Consider the following 17,412-nt stretch of genomic DNA (forward strand, 5'->3'; position numbering starts at 1 on the left):
GTATGCTGGGTAATTTTCACATATTTGCTGTTTGTCAAAATTATCTTTCTGTTATTGATTTATATTTTAATTTCCACATGGTCAGAGAACATACTTTGTTGATTTCTGTTCTTTAAAACTTATGTTAACATATTTTGCTATATTTATGTCTATGTGCTTCAATTTTTGTGCTATTATAATTAGTATTTTTTAAGTTTAAAATAAATTTTTATATTCAGCAATGAAAAGAAGAAAGAATTGGAACATCTCATAATGTTAAGATGTTAATTTTTCCCAATTTCATCTATTAATTTAACAGAATCTCAATAGAAATCCCAGCAAGTGGAGCGGCTGAGGCGGGTGGAACACGAAGTCAGGAGTCAACCTGGCCAACACAGTGAAACCCCGTCTCTACTAAAAATACAAAAATCAGCTGGGCATGGTGGCAGGCACCTGTAATCCCAGCTACTCAGGAGGCTGAGGCAGGAGAATCGCTTGAACCCAGGAGGCAGAGGTTGCAGTGAGCCAAGATCGCGCCACTGCACTCCAGCATGGGTGATGGAGCTAGACTCTATCTCAAAAAAAATAAAAATCTCAACAAGTTTTTTCGTAGAGCAGAGGAATTCTCATTCATTGCTGGTGGGGACACAAAATGGCACTTTCCAAGGTAGTTTGTCAGTATCTTACTAAATATAACTTAGATTTATCATCCAATGTAGCAATGTTCTGTTCATAAGATGGTTCAATATTTATATGGAAGGGTAAAGCTACTACTAAAATAATCAAAACAATTTTTAAAAGAAAAGGTTCCAAGACTCCAATTACCTGATTTTAAAACATGTTATTAAGCTTCAGTAATTAAAACTGTTTGCTATTAACAAAAAGATAGAAATAGTGATCAATGGAACACAGTAGAGATTCCAAAAATATACTTACACAAATAGGGTCAAAACACATACAAATTTACAACAAAAAGAGTAAAAAAGAAATTCTGCATCTAGAAGGAAACATAGGACAACAATCTACATTACCTAGGGATTGACTATGTGTTTTAAAGTATGGCATTAACAGTATAACTCATGAAAGAACATAATGATAAATTAAACTTTAAATAAAACTTTAAAATATTTTGCTCTGTGAAGGATGCAGTTGCAAGAATGAAAAGACAAGTCATAAACTGGGAGAAAATATTTGCAAATAATATATCTGATAAAGAACTTTTACTTAAATAACAAGGTAAAAGATCTAAATAGACTCTTCACCGACAATTCCCAAACCTGGCAAGGATTCAGAGCAGCAGGAATTCTCATTCATTGCTGGTGGGGACACAAAATGGCACTTTGCAAGGTAGTTTGTCAGTATCTTACTAAATATAACTTAGATTTATCATCCAATGTAGCAAGCATGTTCCTGAATATTTACACAATTGATTTGAAAATGTATGTCTGAAAAATACATGCAGAGGAATGTTTTCAGCAGTTTTATTCATAATCACCAAAAATTTCAAGCAACGTTGAAATAATATCCTTTAGTTAGATAAATGGAAAAGCAGACAATGGTATGTCCATATAATGGAATATTATTCAGTGATAAAAAGAAACAAGCTATTAACTCACAGAGCTACTTAGATGAACTTTAAGTGCATGTTGCTATGCATAAGAAGTCAGTCTGAAAGTCTACATGTTGAAGTCCATTCATATGACATTTTTGAGCAGGAAAAACTGTTGGATTGAAAGACAGATCAGGGTATTCAAATGATTGTAGAAGGGAGAGTGTTTGACTAGGAGAGGCACTAAGATGTTTCAGTTCAGTGGAACTAATTGGTATTATAGTGTAGTGGTGGTTATAAAACGCTATGCGTTTATTGAAACCCATAACGTTGTACCACAAAAGGGCCAGGTGCAGTGGTTCACACCTGTAATCCCAGCACTTTGGGATGCTGAGGCAGGTGGATCATGAGGTCAGCAGTTCGAGACCAGTGTGGCCAACATGGTGAAACCCCATCTCTACTAAAAATACAAAAATTAGCCAGGCATGATGGCGGGTCCCTGTAATCCCAGCTAGTCTGAAGGCTGAGGCAGGAGAATCACTTGAACCCAGGAGGTGGAGGCTGCAGTGAGCCAAGACTATGCCATTGTACTCCAGCCTGGGCGATGAGAGAGACTCCGTCTCAAAACCAAAAAAGATGTACAACAAAAAGAGTAAACCTTAATTTATGCAAATTAAAAGAATTAACCAGAAGAATGTATTGTGTGCAATGAACATGGTGACAAAAAGATTCTAGTTGTATAACAAATTTATGGAAAATCCTCACTGAAAAGGGTGGGCAGAAAACTAGCCGACAAGTAACTTTGGAAAATGGTGCTTTGATTGGAAACTGTTAAGACTAGAAACAAAAGGAACTGTACGTAAACACTATACTCTAGTTGTTTTTCACAGTGGCCTGGGTTAACAATTCTGAAAAAAACTGTATATATAGAGTAGGGTTGAACGAATATGTAAATATATGGTGGATGCTGTGAGGCAGGTTTATTCCTATTGGAAGAGCAGTTTCAGATAGGCAAGGGCAGGGAAAACTAGAATGAAACACGTGGTAATGGATTAGAGTTAGAGACAGCTGTGTGAACTTATGTTCAGCATAATACAGATACAAATATGTAAGTATTGACATTGAATCTGCCAATACCTTGAACTTAAGAGTTCCAAGACTCCAGAACTGTGAGGAATAAATTTCTGTTATTTTTAAGCCACTCAGTTCATGATATTTTGTTATATTAGTCCACATAGATTAAGACACTCTCTCTTGAGTGTGGGTTGTAGCAAATAGTGACTTGCTTTCAAAAACTACTGTATGGAAGAGAGGAGAATGCCTTCACAGTTGAAAAAGCTGTTCAACACTACTTTGGTCAGGTAATCAAAGTTAATATCAACAATAAGTCATGCTGTTAGCATACATCCTTACTAAAAGGTGATGAAAAAGATACTTTACAATCTAAAGCTCTTTTTATGCAATTTGTTTTCCTCCTCTTTCTAGTTTTACCAGTATTAATACGTTGGCAATAGGAAGGCTTTCCTGCTATTCCTAATAACACTTGCATTTGTTATTCACGGGTGTTGCCATGAGAAAATATCTTGAACTTCTACTCTGTGTGAGTAAACTTTCTAGAAGAACCAAATGACATTTACTTTTAATGTAATAATTACTATGTTTGAGTTTAAGTCTACTACAATGGTATTTGTTTTTCATCTCTAGAGTGAATTGATATCTTAGTATTCCATTTTATCTCTTCTTTTCATTTTTAGTTATGTTTCTATGTGTTATTTATTTTGTGGTTTCTCTTATGTATCTTTAATTTATAACAATCTAGCTTCTAAAATAATGTACTACTTTGTAAGCAATAAGAATATTACAAAAATATAATTTGAATTACTACCTTCCTGATGTTTGTACTCTCATCATATATTTAATTATACAAATGTTACAGGATATCACAGTTCTTTGTTATATTGCTTTAGTCAATAGTATCTTAAAGATATTTAAAGAGATAGATATAAATATTGATATAAAGTCATGAACATAGATGTAGATATTTAGAAATTTTTGTAAATATGTTCTTTGTAATTACTTACATATTTGCTCTTTCTGATGTTCTAGGTTTATGTGTATTAGATTTATAGATATTCACTTTTTGTAGCCTGAAGAACTTATGTTAGTCTTTCTTGTAATGCATTTCTTGTAATACAAATTCTCTGAACTTTTGTTTATCTAAACATACCTTTATTTTACAAGGTTATTGTCTTTGAATATAGAAATTTTTATGCATAATTTTTTCCAACAGTATAAAGATTTCATTCTAACAGTTTTTGGTTTCAAACATTTCTGGTAAGAAATCAGCAACTCTCTTAATGTTATTCCACCTTAAAGAATGTAATGCCTTTTTTTCTCCACCAGTTTTTGCTATTTCCTCTTTCTCTTTGTTTTTCAGCAGTTTCACTATGATATGTCCATGTACAGTTTCAGCATGCACATTGTGCTTAACCTGTGAATTGATGTAATACCAATTTTGAAAAAACATTTGCTATTCTATCTTTAAATTGTTTTTTATGTGCAATTTTACTTCAGCTTCTTGAGCTTCAAATACTATGTTTCATATTATGTTTTAGTTTTATATTCAATATTTATATTTTATAGCATCCCTCAAATCTTGTAAGCTCTATTCTCTTTTATTTACTCTTTGATATGGTTTGGATTTGTGTCCCCACTCAAATCTCATGTAGAATTTTGATCCCCAGTATTGGATGAGGAGCCTGGTGGGAGGTGATTGGATTATGGGGGTGGATTTCTCCCGTGCTGTTCTCGTGATAGTGAGTGAACTCTTATGAGATCTGGTTGTTTAAAAGTGTGTATCACCTCCCACTGTTCACTCTTCCTTCTGCTCCATCCATGAAGGATGTGCCAGCTTCTCCTTTGCCTTCTGCAATGATTGTACGTTTCCTGGGGCCTCCCCAGCCATGCTTCCTGTACAGTTTGTGGAACCTTAAGTCAATTAAACCTCTTTTCTTTATAAATTACCCAGTCTCAAGTAGTTCTTTATAGCAATGAGAGAATGGAATAATACACTCCTTTACTTTTGGTATTTCAATTTGAACAGTTTCTACTTACCTGCATGTTGGTTACTGATGCACTGATTCTTTCCTCTGCTCTGCACAGTCTTCCAATAAGCTAGCTGATCAGAAGGATTATTCATTTCTGTTGCCATATTTTTAATTTCTAGCATTCTCCTTTGACCTTATTCTTTATCATATCTGTCTGTGCTGGCAGTTCCCATCTGTTCCTGCTCGTTGTCATCTGCTTTTTGCCCAAGGTCATTTAACATATTTCACATAGTTACTTTAAAATAGCTGGCCTTTCCTTAAGACCATTCAACATTTTTATTACAGTTATTTTTAAGTCTTGTTTGATAATTCTCACATCTCTTGACTGCTTCTCTCCTGATCATGGGTCTCATTTTCTTTCCTCTTCATTTGTCTAATAAATTTTGCTTACATTCTGGACAATTTGTGAAAAAAAAGGATGCTGCAATAAATATTGCATGCTTCTTCTGAGTGGCAATAAAAGGGCATGCTCCTTCTGAGTCAACCTAGTCTATAGTTGACCTAGGTCTAAACCCTGTTGTTGCTTCGGGCAGATTTAGTTCCCTAGAGGTTTCAAATTATTTGAGGGTAGTTTTAGAACTTTTCTTTTAATCAACTTGGGATCTGAGTGTATGACCATTTATTTTCCTGTCCTCACGCCTCATGCTCATGCACTTGGGATAGTTTTATCTCATCTTTCTTTCCCAACACCCAGCTACAAATGGCTTCTGCCGCATGCTTACTGTCAGTCCCAGAATGCATATAGGGATGCCCTCTTTTTTTTTTTTTTTTTTCTCTCATGGTCCTCAGACCTCAGTAATCTCTGTACATTTGCACCTTTAGAGGTCATTCTCACCTGTTCTCTAGGTACAGAGAGGTGCTTTTCCCTATTAAGTATAAGGCACCATGGCTTAAGGACTTTCTTGCAGTATTACTGCTCTGCCCTCACATTTTAGCAGGTTCATCACATTACCACTTGATGAGTACCTGAAGTGTCCAGAGGTTTCTCTCAGTCCTACTTCTTCCCCTCAGACTTCAGCAGCCCCTACACACCTGAACCTCCCGTGCTGCCCACGATCTTTCTCATGAGAGCTCAATAAGGCTTGTGGGAAAGAGTTGGCAGATAGTTGTAGATATTTTTCATCTATGACTCCCAGGGATTCTGTCATACCAGTCTGTTATTAGGTTTTAACAACTCATTGAAAGTATAACTGTTTTCTTCTTGGTCATAGCTTTGGTGGCTTCTTCATTATCCAGCTGTTTGGCCACAGATTAAAGCATTTGTGGATTACTTCTGTTCTAAGCAAATCACTGTGTGGGTTATAATTTAGTAGGTTTCTTTGCTTGCTCCTACTGTAATGAGCTTAAGAAACTATGACTTTAAGATTCTTGTGGTTAGGATTGAAGAGACATCTTCTTGCAACTCTACGTTCTAAGTGGAAAAAGAAAATATCATTTATTAGTTTTAATGGACTAATTCTCCCATTAGTATCTTTGTAAAATGATTAAGGAAAAAAGTTTTGAATTTTTTTTTAATTGCGTTTTTTTTATTTCTAAAAGCTTATTTAGGAATAAAGGCTTTTATTTTTCCTAAAAATATTGAGATGCCCACCATATTGGAATTTCTCAGAAAAATAAACGGGTTCAGCCAGGCACAGTGGCTCACACCTATAATCTCAGCACCTTGGGAGGCCAAAGCAGGTGGATCACCTGAGGTCAGGAGTTCGAGACCAGCGTGGCCAACATGGTGAAACCCTGTCTCTAATAAAAATATAGAAAATTAGCTGGGCATGGTGGTGGGCACCTATAATCTTGCTACTCGGGAGGCTGAGGCAGAAGAATCGCTTGAACCCAGTAGGCAGAGGTTACAGTGAGCCAAGATCGCAGCCATCCTGGGTGACAGAGTGAGACTCCATCTCAAAAAATAAATAAATAAATACACACACACACACACACACACACACACACACACACAAACACACACACACAGTTTCTTTGTCCTGAGCTTACTAAATCCCAGGATAAATCCAATTTACAGTAGCTAAAATAACAAACAAACACAGTTAACTGCTAAGAAAATATTCTGATTTTACACCACAAGTTAAAAGCAAAATTTTCCTGCATGTAAAACTAGAACAATATTGCTATGCTATTAAGAATCCTGAAGTGTAAGTGCAAAATTCCAGGTGAGATTAAGATAGTTTCGGGAACATAAAAGTCATGTTGAATACAAAGATTCATCACTTACTGATCAGTTAAAAAATTGATCATTTAGACTCTATGTAAATCAATGCTTAAAGCTTAAGAGAGGCAAAACAATAATTTTTATAAAACCTGAATATAAAATATTATTTGCAATTTAACATACAATCACCTTGAATATATGTTTGAAAACTCCAGATTAATATATTCTAAAGTACTAATGAATGGTTTAACCATAAAAATTACTTTTATTCAATAAATTTAAAAATGTGCATCTTCATCCAAATGTAGTAACAAATTGGTATTGCTCTATTTCAACCATTTATTTCTGGTTTAAAAAATGCATAGTTGTCCAATTAATCAGAAAAGTTCTGAGTTACAAATTAGCAACCAGTTAGCTCAAGAACAAAAAGAATAAAAGCAAATTATTGATTAAATCTGAGTATACGTATATGATAAATGTTGACTGAAAATTATATTTATTATTAAAAAGCCCATTAATTCTTCAATACAAAAAGATAAATTATAACTGCAATATGAGTAAAAGGGAAAGAGAGAAACTGAAGTTTATTAAGCAATTACCACGTGACTGGCACTATTACATCACAACTTTATTTATTTTCTACAATGTACAGTTTATGGAACTTGTGGTTAACATGTCAGTTTTTAGCCTTAGTTAGACACTAATGAGGCTTAGTTTCAAAATCAGGTATGACTGCCTTTTAATTCCATCTCTAAGACAAAAACAAACAAAAAAAAAACCTGGAAGTGATAGGATTAGAAGGATAAGAAGATGAGGTCTAACTTCAAAGATAATAAGTTTTCTGTAAAACCACAGACCGTAGAAAACAGAATGAGGAGGGCCATCAAACAATAAAATTCTTTCAGGGAACATTAAGTCAGTTCTTGGCCACAGAGAAAGGAATACAAATATTCCGGCAGCTCTACACACTGGTTATCTAATAGTGAAACAACTTAGGCAAGGATTTAAAGTATTACCAAATCACCGAGGGCTATGGCTGGAAGAATCAATCAAAGGAGGCATAAAAATGCCTCATAGTTGCACCTAGGGACTCTTTATAAAATAAAGTTTGGTTAAAACATAGCTAGAGATCAGCAAATAGCTTGAATATCCTCCAGCAATGCTCAAGGCAATAGAAGAGTTGACTGTGTTCATATACACAACTCCAAGACATTCAAGTGGTAGAAAGACTGGTAATTTTAAAATATAAAATGACCCTGAAATATCAACCAGCTGGAAAAAGCAACAACTTTCTACTTTTCTGAACAATTGTCTTCTTCAAGCTACTTATTGTCCCCTGGACTTTCTTTACGAAATTAACTTAGAATTAACTTTGTACCTATTAATTTACTAAACTCAGTCCACTAGCCACGATCTTCATAATATGTAGTATCTCCAAAGAATGCTTTATATTTGGATGATAGCTTTTATTTAAGCCATTAAAAGGCAGATGTTTGAATGACAAAAATTAAGAGCTTTTTATCTGGGCTTTATCATATCACAAAGGGCAGATTGTGTTTTTGGAAAAATTTTGAATATTAGAATTTAAACACATAGATAAATACACATATATTAAGTCAGGCATCAAATTAAATAGGAATTATGCTATCATGCTATAAAAGCTATATTTTAACATAGCTATGAAATATGGAAATGGAAATATTATCTTATAAGGGAGATTATTTTCTTTAAAAGCTCTATGAAAATCAGCAACAGAGGTAAATAGGTTCGTTTTCAAATACAATGCTTCAAAATGTACTCCAGAAATATCAATTCTGTAGGTTACTGGCAGTTCCTTTTCTTCTCACGTAGAGAACTTAATATAACAAATAAGGATAGTTATCAAATCTATGACTATATCTGTGAAGTCTTTATTTTTTATAGTGAACACTTTTCCTACAAGCAACAGAAAAACCAACCATGAGGTAAGAGAATATTTCACTTAACAAGAACCTAAAGTTAAGCAGTCACACTTTTCCTTACTCATCTCAAAAAAATCAGGATTCTGAGTCAGCACCAGTGTTAGTTAAGATTAGTTTTAGATTTAAGGGACAGAAAATTCAAAATAAAAATTGGCTAAAAATATGGAAATTTAATTACTTACTGTGTAAAAGTTCAGATACATGAACCATGGCTGAAAAGATGCTCCACAGAATTGGAGGTCTAACATCTTCTTACCTTGTTACATCATTTTTATTTGGAATTCCATTTTCAATTCACCTTAAGGTAAAAAAAAAAAAAATTGCTTTAGGTAGAGCTGTATGCAACCGGATAAACCAGAAAGAGGAAAAATATCAAAAGTTGCATATCTTTGGTCACAACTTAAAGACCTGGCAGCAACTAGCATCAAGAAAAGTTGGTACCTATATAGACTTTAAGCTGTTTCTATTATAATTTTCTTGTTTTTCCCTAGGATACCAAAGGATTGTCACAGCTTCAGCCACTGCAAAGTTAGATTTTATTCAAGGGCAGGAGGGAGAAGAAGCAGGAGCTGTCTCCATCCGTTGCCCCTTATTATCTAAGAGGATATTCTTTTTCCAGTTGCTTCCTCAGGATATCTCCAGTTACAACTCATTGGACAGAACTAGGTCACATGCTCAGCTCTAGCAGCAAGGACAGTCATGAAAGCAAGGATTTATCAAGGAGAATAAGATTGGCTTCAATGACCAAACCAATGATAATGAATTCTCTTAGACTGGGAACTTTGCAGTCAAAACAAAGAGTTTTGTTGGTATGCAAGATTGGAGAACACCTATTAGCTAAGAAAACCATAGTGTTTGCCAGTATAACAATGTTTTGGATGCACTGTTAAAAATCCAACAACATAATAAAGCCAAACATAAAAATATTTAGCAGAAATTGTTCAGTTTTGGAAAGTGGTATTAGAAAATTAAAAGGAAAAGAAAAAAAGAAAGGAGAGAAGGAAGAAATGGAATAAAGATCTAATGTTTTACAATTCCAAATATTTATTCAAATAAACAAGAAATCAAAGTATGTTATAAACTAGAATTGAACAAAATTGAGTATACAATGTATAAAAATACTACACAATGCAGCTAAATTTTTTCCATAAAAATTAAAACTCTTAAATGTTATAAGAAAGTAGGAAATAAAAATATGTATTATTAGATTAAAAAGAAAACTCTACAAAGATATTTTAAGATATGAAAAAATAACTTGAAATCAGTGTGCATCTTTACTTTTTAAAAAACAATTATGTGACAAACTAAGAATAGGACACAAAATATTTACCCTATTGAAGAATGTCATGAATCAATAGAAAACCCCTTATTAGAGAACAAAGAAACGATGCCCAATTGAACAACTATTATTTATTTATTTATTTATTTATTTAATTTTTTTTTTTTGAGACGGAGTCTCGCTCTGTCGCCCAGGCTGCAGTGCAGTGGCCGGATCTCAGCTCACTGCAAGCTCCGCCTCCCGGGTTTACGCCATTCTCCTGCCTCAGCCTCCGAGTAGCTGGGACTACAGGCGGCCGCCACCTCGCCAGGCTAGTTTTTTGTATTTTTAGTAGAGATGGGGTTTCACCGTGTTAGCCAGGATGGTCTCGATCCGCCCGTCTCGGCCTCCCAAAGTGCTGGGATTACAGGCTTGAGCCACCGCGCCCAGCCTATTATTTTAAGAAATATAGTAGAAAATTGAAGAATTTAGTCATCTTAGTAATGGAATGTTAACAAAGATAGCTTTTATTATTAATAATAAATAGAAATATAGGTACATTGACTAACATGATATTCAAATTTATCAGACAACACAGTAAGATACAAGACAAGATATACCATACCTTAGGCCATATCCTTGCTCTATACAATAGCTCTATAATATCAGAAATAACCAGATTTTTTCAAAATAATGTAAAAGTCTTGATACGGTTTGGTTGTGTCCCCAGCCAAATCTCATCTTGAACTGTAACTCCCATAATTGTGGAAGGGACCCAGTGGGAGTTAATTGATTCATGAGGGCAGGTTTTTCCTGTGCTGTTCTCATGATAGTAAATAAGTCCCATGAGATGTGATGATTTTATAGAAGGGCAGTTTCCCTGCACACGTTCTCTTGCTTGCTGCCATGTAAGGTATATCTTGCTTCCCCTTTGCTTTCTGCCATGATTGTGAGGCTTCCTTAGCCACGTGGAACTGTGAGTCAATTAAATCTCTTTCTGTTATAAATTACCCAGTTTCAGGTTTGCCTTTATTAGCAGCATGAAAACAGACTAATACAATTATCTTTCCCACAATACAAATAAAAGAAGGGTTAAACAACATTAATCTGCAAGACTGTTATGAAGAGAATAATAAATCTCTACTTAAAAATGTAAAACAAGACCTGAATAATTAGAAAGATACCACATATTCCTAGAAAGAAAGAGTTACCACGGAAAATATTTTACTTATATTCAAATCCAAATAAAGACAATACAATTATGTTTCTATAAACCAATAAAACCTGAGTCGATGGACTTCCCTAGAATATTATCTTTATAGGATTCTGAAACTCAAATCGGAGGTGCTAGAGAGACCTCCGCTGATCTGAGAAAAAACAAAATATCTACTGGCCTGCTAACTTCAAAAGATATGCATTAAAATACAGCCATCAGGCAAAATAATTCATGGTTTCTATCATCACCCTCACACACACAGAGCAGTGGAAACCACAAGTTCCACTGATCCATACATATTACATGTAATAATTTGAAATCGTGCTCCTTTTCATGTGAATTATGATGACGGCTTTGGGCGACATGATACCATTCAACCTCTAACAGTCCATACACTAGAGGCCAGCCATGTGGGCAGTCAAACATGGAGTTCTAGTAAAATCTTTGGAAACTAAAGCCCTGAAGAGCTTCCTCAGTTGCCAATATTCTATGCATATTGTCACACATTGATGTCAGGAGGGTAATGCATCCTGAAAATAATAGAAGCCTCACATTTGAAACACCCACACCCCCACTCCATTGAACCTGCCCTGTGCACCTCTTCCCTTGGCAGATTTTATTCTGCATTCTTTCTCTATAATAAACCATAACCATGAATATATCACAGCTTTCAGTGAATTCTGTGGGTCTTTCTAGTGACTTGTTAAATATGAGAGTGATCTTGGGAAACCCTAAACATACAATTGGTATTCAAAGTGAGGATGGTCTTGTGAACTGTGTCTTCCAACTTTACAGAAAATATCTCACATGTTTCCCCTTACAGATACTCATTTAATGACAATGTACTACAGGACACTGAATGCTTGTAAAATCATGCCTAACATGAATTCTTAACATGGAGTCAGGAAAGTAATAATGAGTTGCCCAGCTACCAAAAGATCATAAGAGATAAACAGGTTTTCTCAGAGGTATTGTTGCCAGAAGTACCAGTTACTGAAGGAAAGAAGAAATTCTGGGTCATCTAGGAGACTAAAAGAAACTGCTGCCATAACTGGTGCTGCTGGTGTTTATTACTGGGGTTATCCACTGGGAGGATGTCAATGTGGAAACACACTGTGGGCTAGAGGAGCCTGGTGACCTCTACCATTCCAAGGTGTGAAACCATGAACATCTAGGGGAAAGGGGAAAGATGCTTAGTCTATGAAATATTGCATCACAGAGGGAAACCTGACTCTCCAGTAAGCCTGATGAGCTCAGATGAATTGTAGACAACCATAGAGACTTGAGATTATAGACTATCTATTAGGTATCAAACAGAAGATGTGGTCTGCTAACAGAACACTGTAGTGCTATTTTCCAATTGAATTTTATATAAAATTAGAAATTCATTCATCTGGAAAATAACTTACTTCTAAGATTTACAAATTATTTAACCTTTTAATTAAACTAAAATGTAAAATATATATCCATATATACTACATAAATGTCAGAAAATAATTTTAATAAATTTGTAATAGTATTTATGATACACTGTGAACTGTACATTTGGCAGAGTTGCTTAAACATCTAGGTAAAACATAAGCTTAAATATAAAAGAACAAAACACTAAGTTTGTTTTAAATTACCTCATTTACATAACAGAGTGTGACCATGCAGCTCAGTCTTTGCTTGGTCATGTTTAACTATTTCAAAAATGATTGGTTTTTAGTAAGAAGCAGTTTACCTTGGGCTTAGAGGGGGAATCAGAATGTTGTATTAACAGTAAAGAATAAGGTGCTAGTACTATAAAGGAGATTAAGGAAAAGTATGAGAAATACTTATTTAAAAACATGCATTGGCCAGGCGCATTGACTCACATCTATAATGCCAGCGCTTTGGGAGGCGGAGGCAGGCAGATCATGAAGTCAAGAGATCGAGACTATTCTGGCCAACATGGTGAAACCCCGTCTCTACTGAAAGTACAAAAAAAAAAAAATTAGTTGTGCATGGTGACACACACCTGTAGTCCCAGCTACTCGGGAGGCTGAGGCAGGAGAATCGCTTGAACCTGGGAGGCAGTGGTTGTAGTGAGCTGCGGTTGCACCACTGCACTCCAGCCTGGTGACAGAATGAGACTCCATTTCAAAAAAAAAAATGTGTTTTAAATATGTACAATTAACCCAAGCAATGAGTATTTCATCAGTTCACTGCTTAAAAATCTTGTGACAATGAATCCCTGATCATTGTTTCTATATAATAAAGAACACTTGTACCAGTGTTCGTGATACATTTTTAAAGTGTGGAGACACTGGTGAAAGTCATATCAGCTTATTTTCAAAGAATCCCAGAGTATCTAGGCTTAGTGGGGGAAAACAGCCACTGAACTTGATGCTCAAGGACATATCAGAAGGGAAAGTGCCGCAAATACATTGGCAATCAGCAGTAGTTGATATCTGAAAATAGGCTAGGAGGCCCTGTACTAAGTGCATTCCATGTGTTGCTTCACAGGAAGCAAAAGCTGATGTCAATTATGATAAATGATCAAAATGGTAAATTATATGAAGCCCGATTTAGTAGCACAGTCTGAGTCTTTCTACTACTCTCCAGTGACAGGAAGAGGGTGGGGAGAGTTTGTATTTGCATATTTGGGAGTTGGAAGTAAAATGATCTTTGTCTTTTGATAAAATTAAGAACTGTATAAATTTCAGTGACACAAGGGATTGCAGCTACCATACCCTGGCAGCTGAAAATTGGCTTATTTTAATTGTGAGATCATATCCAGACATAATACATGTTCCTGAATGAGCGTAGCTGATTTTTGCAATGTTCTCATACCTAGAAATATAATGCTGTGAATGACAGCAGAATGACAAGGGTGGCTAAAGAATAGCTCACCAAACACGCTCAAGGCAACTGGTGAAGAAATGTGATCCAATATTTTAACCAGGTTCTTAAATCATTGCAGTTTGGCAGTAGACCTGGAGGAGGGAGTGGGCAGGAAAAAGAAGTTTTTTTATAAAAAGAAAAAACGAGAGACAACACAAAGACCTGCAATAATAAAGCTACAGGCATTTCAAGTGATTTAAACAACTCTCTTTCATCAAATTGCACCTGTGTATGCAAGGCAGTGTTGTTTAACATAACAGTAGAGAAGTAACTGGGAATTACTGATAGCTGTTAAGGCTCTTTCAGAGGAAGTCAGAGCTAAGCACTTCTCCAACCTGCAGCCTTATCTCTGTGAAGCAGCAGCCGTGAGACCATAGCTCACTCCATCTGTGTTATATTCTCTGATCTTAGCAGCTGAAGAACTGCAGGTGATAGACTCCTAACCTCTAGGGAGTTGGAGCAATTAAACAGCAAAGACATACTCGACACAAATAGCTCACTGCATCACCACTGTTTACCTATACAGAGCTCTTTGGAAATTATGTGTTATGAGTTTCAAATCATACACCTTAAGTTACCTGATGTTTGAAGATGTTGTAATATTTGACTGGTAGCCTGAATTTTAGTGGGTTATGGATTCCAAGTGTTTTATGAATATTGTGCCTTTGACACTTGTTTCATTTCATTATAAGGGACAATGCTTGTTATTTAACATATTGCATTATGCACAGTTTGTCCTGGGTCAGTGACCCTGATGTTTTGGTGAACATTTTTGTGAATAGTAGAAGGAAAAACTTTGAAAGAATTCTGTATTGCAATTTCATATCATTATTTATTCCGTTGCTATTGTTGCTTCAACAAACTTGGGTTTTTGTTTGTCTGTTTGTTGCCTATTGTTTGCTCTGCTTCATGGAAAACAGGAACAGGTAGTTTTACTTCACACCTAAGTGACTTGTTTTTTCTAAGACTGCCAGAGCGAGCACAAAAGAACCAGCAAGTAGGCAAAGGTCAGGAGCAAAACTGCAAGTTTATTTTGGTAACCTAAGGTGTGGGGAAGAAGTCTGTCGGCCTCCGGCAAATGAGGCCCACAGAGTCGCCCGTGACGCTCTCGGACGGAATTCCGACAGTCCCGACCGCAGTGGGGAAGCTGGGAAGTCCCCGTGGGACCTAGGCCGAGAGCGGCTTTTCTAGGGAGTGGGAGGGCAATAGGCGGGGCAGGGGCGTGTCGGGGGCGTTCCACAGGTGCGACCAGGTAAATCTTGGTCTCTTTGGATTGACGTCACCTGGTGCATGCCCAGTTGGTCTGCACCTTCCCGGGTCACCGGCTGCATTTTCGCGCGCGCGGGAAAAGTTGGGAGGGGGGAAAAGTTGGGAGGGGAATGAAGAACCCGGAAGTGCACCATCTTGCCTCCGTTCGTCCAAACACTAAGTAGCCTGATAAAGTTCTAATCTGCAACAGGGAAAGGATATTGAATCCCTTGGAATTGATGAGGGGATCTACATAATTCTCTAAGGTACTCATTTTACTGAGGTTTACATGGCATGAAAAAAAAGTCAATGTTTTCAAAGGGATACAGATTGCTATTACGTTATATAAAAGTTTTGCCTTTCAAGTAATGGAAAATTAATAAATTAACAAATGAGAAAGGGAGAGAGAAAATAGTAGTGAACTGTAAGTTGGCGAGTAAAGAATGTAGTAGCGTATGTTAAGAATGTGGTATGGGCTGGGCACAGTAGCTCACGCCTGTAATCTCAGAACTTTGGGAGGCCAAGGTGGGTGGATCCAATGGACTCAGCAGTTCGAGATCAGCCTAGGCAACAGCCTAGGCAACCCCGTCTCTACCAGAGACGAGATTGTGCCACTGCACTCCAATCTGGGTGACAGAGTGAGAGCCTGACTCAAAAAAAGTGATGTGCCAAGTCTTTTCTCCAGCTGAATATGTGTGTCTCACCGGCTTTTCTGCATGTGCTATCTGTGAAACTGCAGGGGAGAAAAAGCTCTTTTCCTTGCCCATCACTAGGTTCATGACTGTGACCCCTATAACAAAAGACAGATTACAAGAGAAAACCATACAAATGTATTTAATATACATTTTATGTAATATGGAAACTTCAGAGGTGAAGACCCAAAGAAACAGGGAAAACTGTGTGTGTTTTGTGCTAAGCCTGACGAAGAAGTAGACAATTGTGGAGGAACATGATTGGGAAAAAGGAAAATGTGATCTAACAGCTATAAACTGGGGGGAAATTTAGCAAGACCTGTTTGTTCTGACAGAAACCAGAATGTTTCACCACAAAATATACTTCTTTGGCATATTTCTATATGGCTATTCGGAAGGGTTGCAACCCACAGAATACCTCTGAAAAAAACTGCCCTTTTGTAGGGGAGATTTGCATTATAGAGAAAATCTGTATTAGTAAAAAAAAAATACAGCAACACAAACAGACATTTTCTGAGGGTCCTCTTATCCGGATCTAGGAAAGATTAACTCGCAGAAAAAGAGACTTAAAGTCTTATACCTTTAAAGAAGGTTTGACAGAAAAATGTTACTGCTGGCCACCATGTATTCTTTCTGAGAGTTGCTACCTGTGAGATTTCATCTGCAATAACAAGGCTGCTTTTGCTCACCATACCTTTCCTCTTCTCTGCCTCCCATATCCTACCTTGCCCCTATTCCTTCTGTAACCTCAGGATGGTACAAAAACTTCAGCTATCTGGCACTTCCTTTAAGTCTCATACTCTGTGCATGACTCCTATATCTATATATACGTTAGTAAAATTTGTATACTTTTTGTTCCTGTACATTTGTCTTTTTTTTTTTTTTTTTTTTACACAGGTATCCTAGCAAAGACCTTGTGAGGACTCAGAAAAAATATTATATTTTCTCCCCTTCAGATTTTTCTTGGTGTTCCACTGTGACATTCCTTTCTTCTGAGTATATTTCAAAAATCCCCTGAAATGAGAGTCTTCTGACCTATTTTCAGGGGAAGCTCAGCTGGGTTTTATGGTCTGCTTCAGGAGACAAGGTCAAGGTGAATTCCTTCTATTAACTGTTTCTATATCTTGCTTCAGAGACATCTTCCTGTGTCTGTGGTTTGATCAATTCCTTCAGCTTAAAATACTTATTGTGTCAAGGTGCTGCATTTTGGATAGCACGTCCTGAACCACATCCCTGTGTAAACTTGGGCAAGTTCCTTAATCTTAGAATATAACTTAGCTTTCTCATATGAAAAATATGCAAAAGGAGATTAAACAGGACTCTTGCGAAAAGTAAACAAATAAACTATGTTAGCAGCCTATTATCATGCCTGG

The 17,412-nt window shown here is 36.3% G+C and overlaps 1 long non-coding RNA gene across 1 annotated transcript in view; it reads left to right on the forward strand.

The window, feature by feature from the left end:
* Positions 1–3,090: 3,090 nt before the first annotated feature.
* Positions 3,091–17,412, forward strand: part of LOC105515279 — a 25,879-nt gene continuing 11,557 nt past the window's right edge. Inside the window, exon 1 of the long non-coding RNA XR_001002292.1 lies at positions 3,091–3,128. This is a non-coding gene — a long non-coding RNA (uncharacterized LOC105515279). The remainder of the gene's footprint in view (positions 3,129–17,412) is intronic.

This window comes from Colobus angolensis, unplaced genomic scaffold (genome assembly GCF_000951035.1).
Source record: "Colobus angolensis palliatus isolate OR3802 unplaced genomic scaffold, Cang.pa_1.0 Scaffold258, whole genome shotgun sequence".
NCBI classification, from domain to species: domain Eukaryota; kingdom Metazoa; phylum Chordata; class Mammalia; order Primates; family Cercopithecidae; genus Colobus; species Colobus angolensis.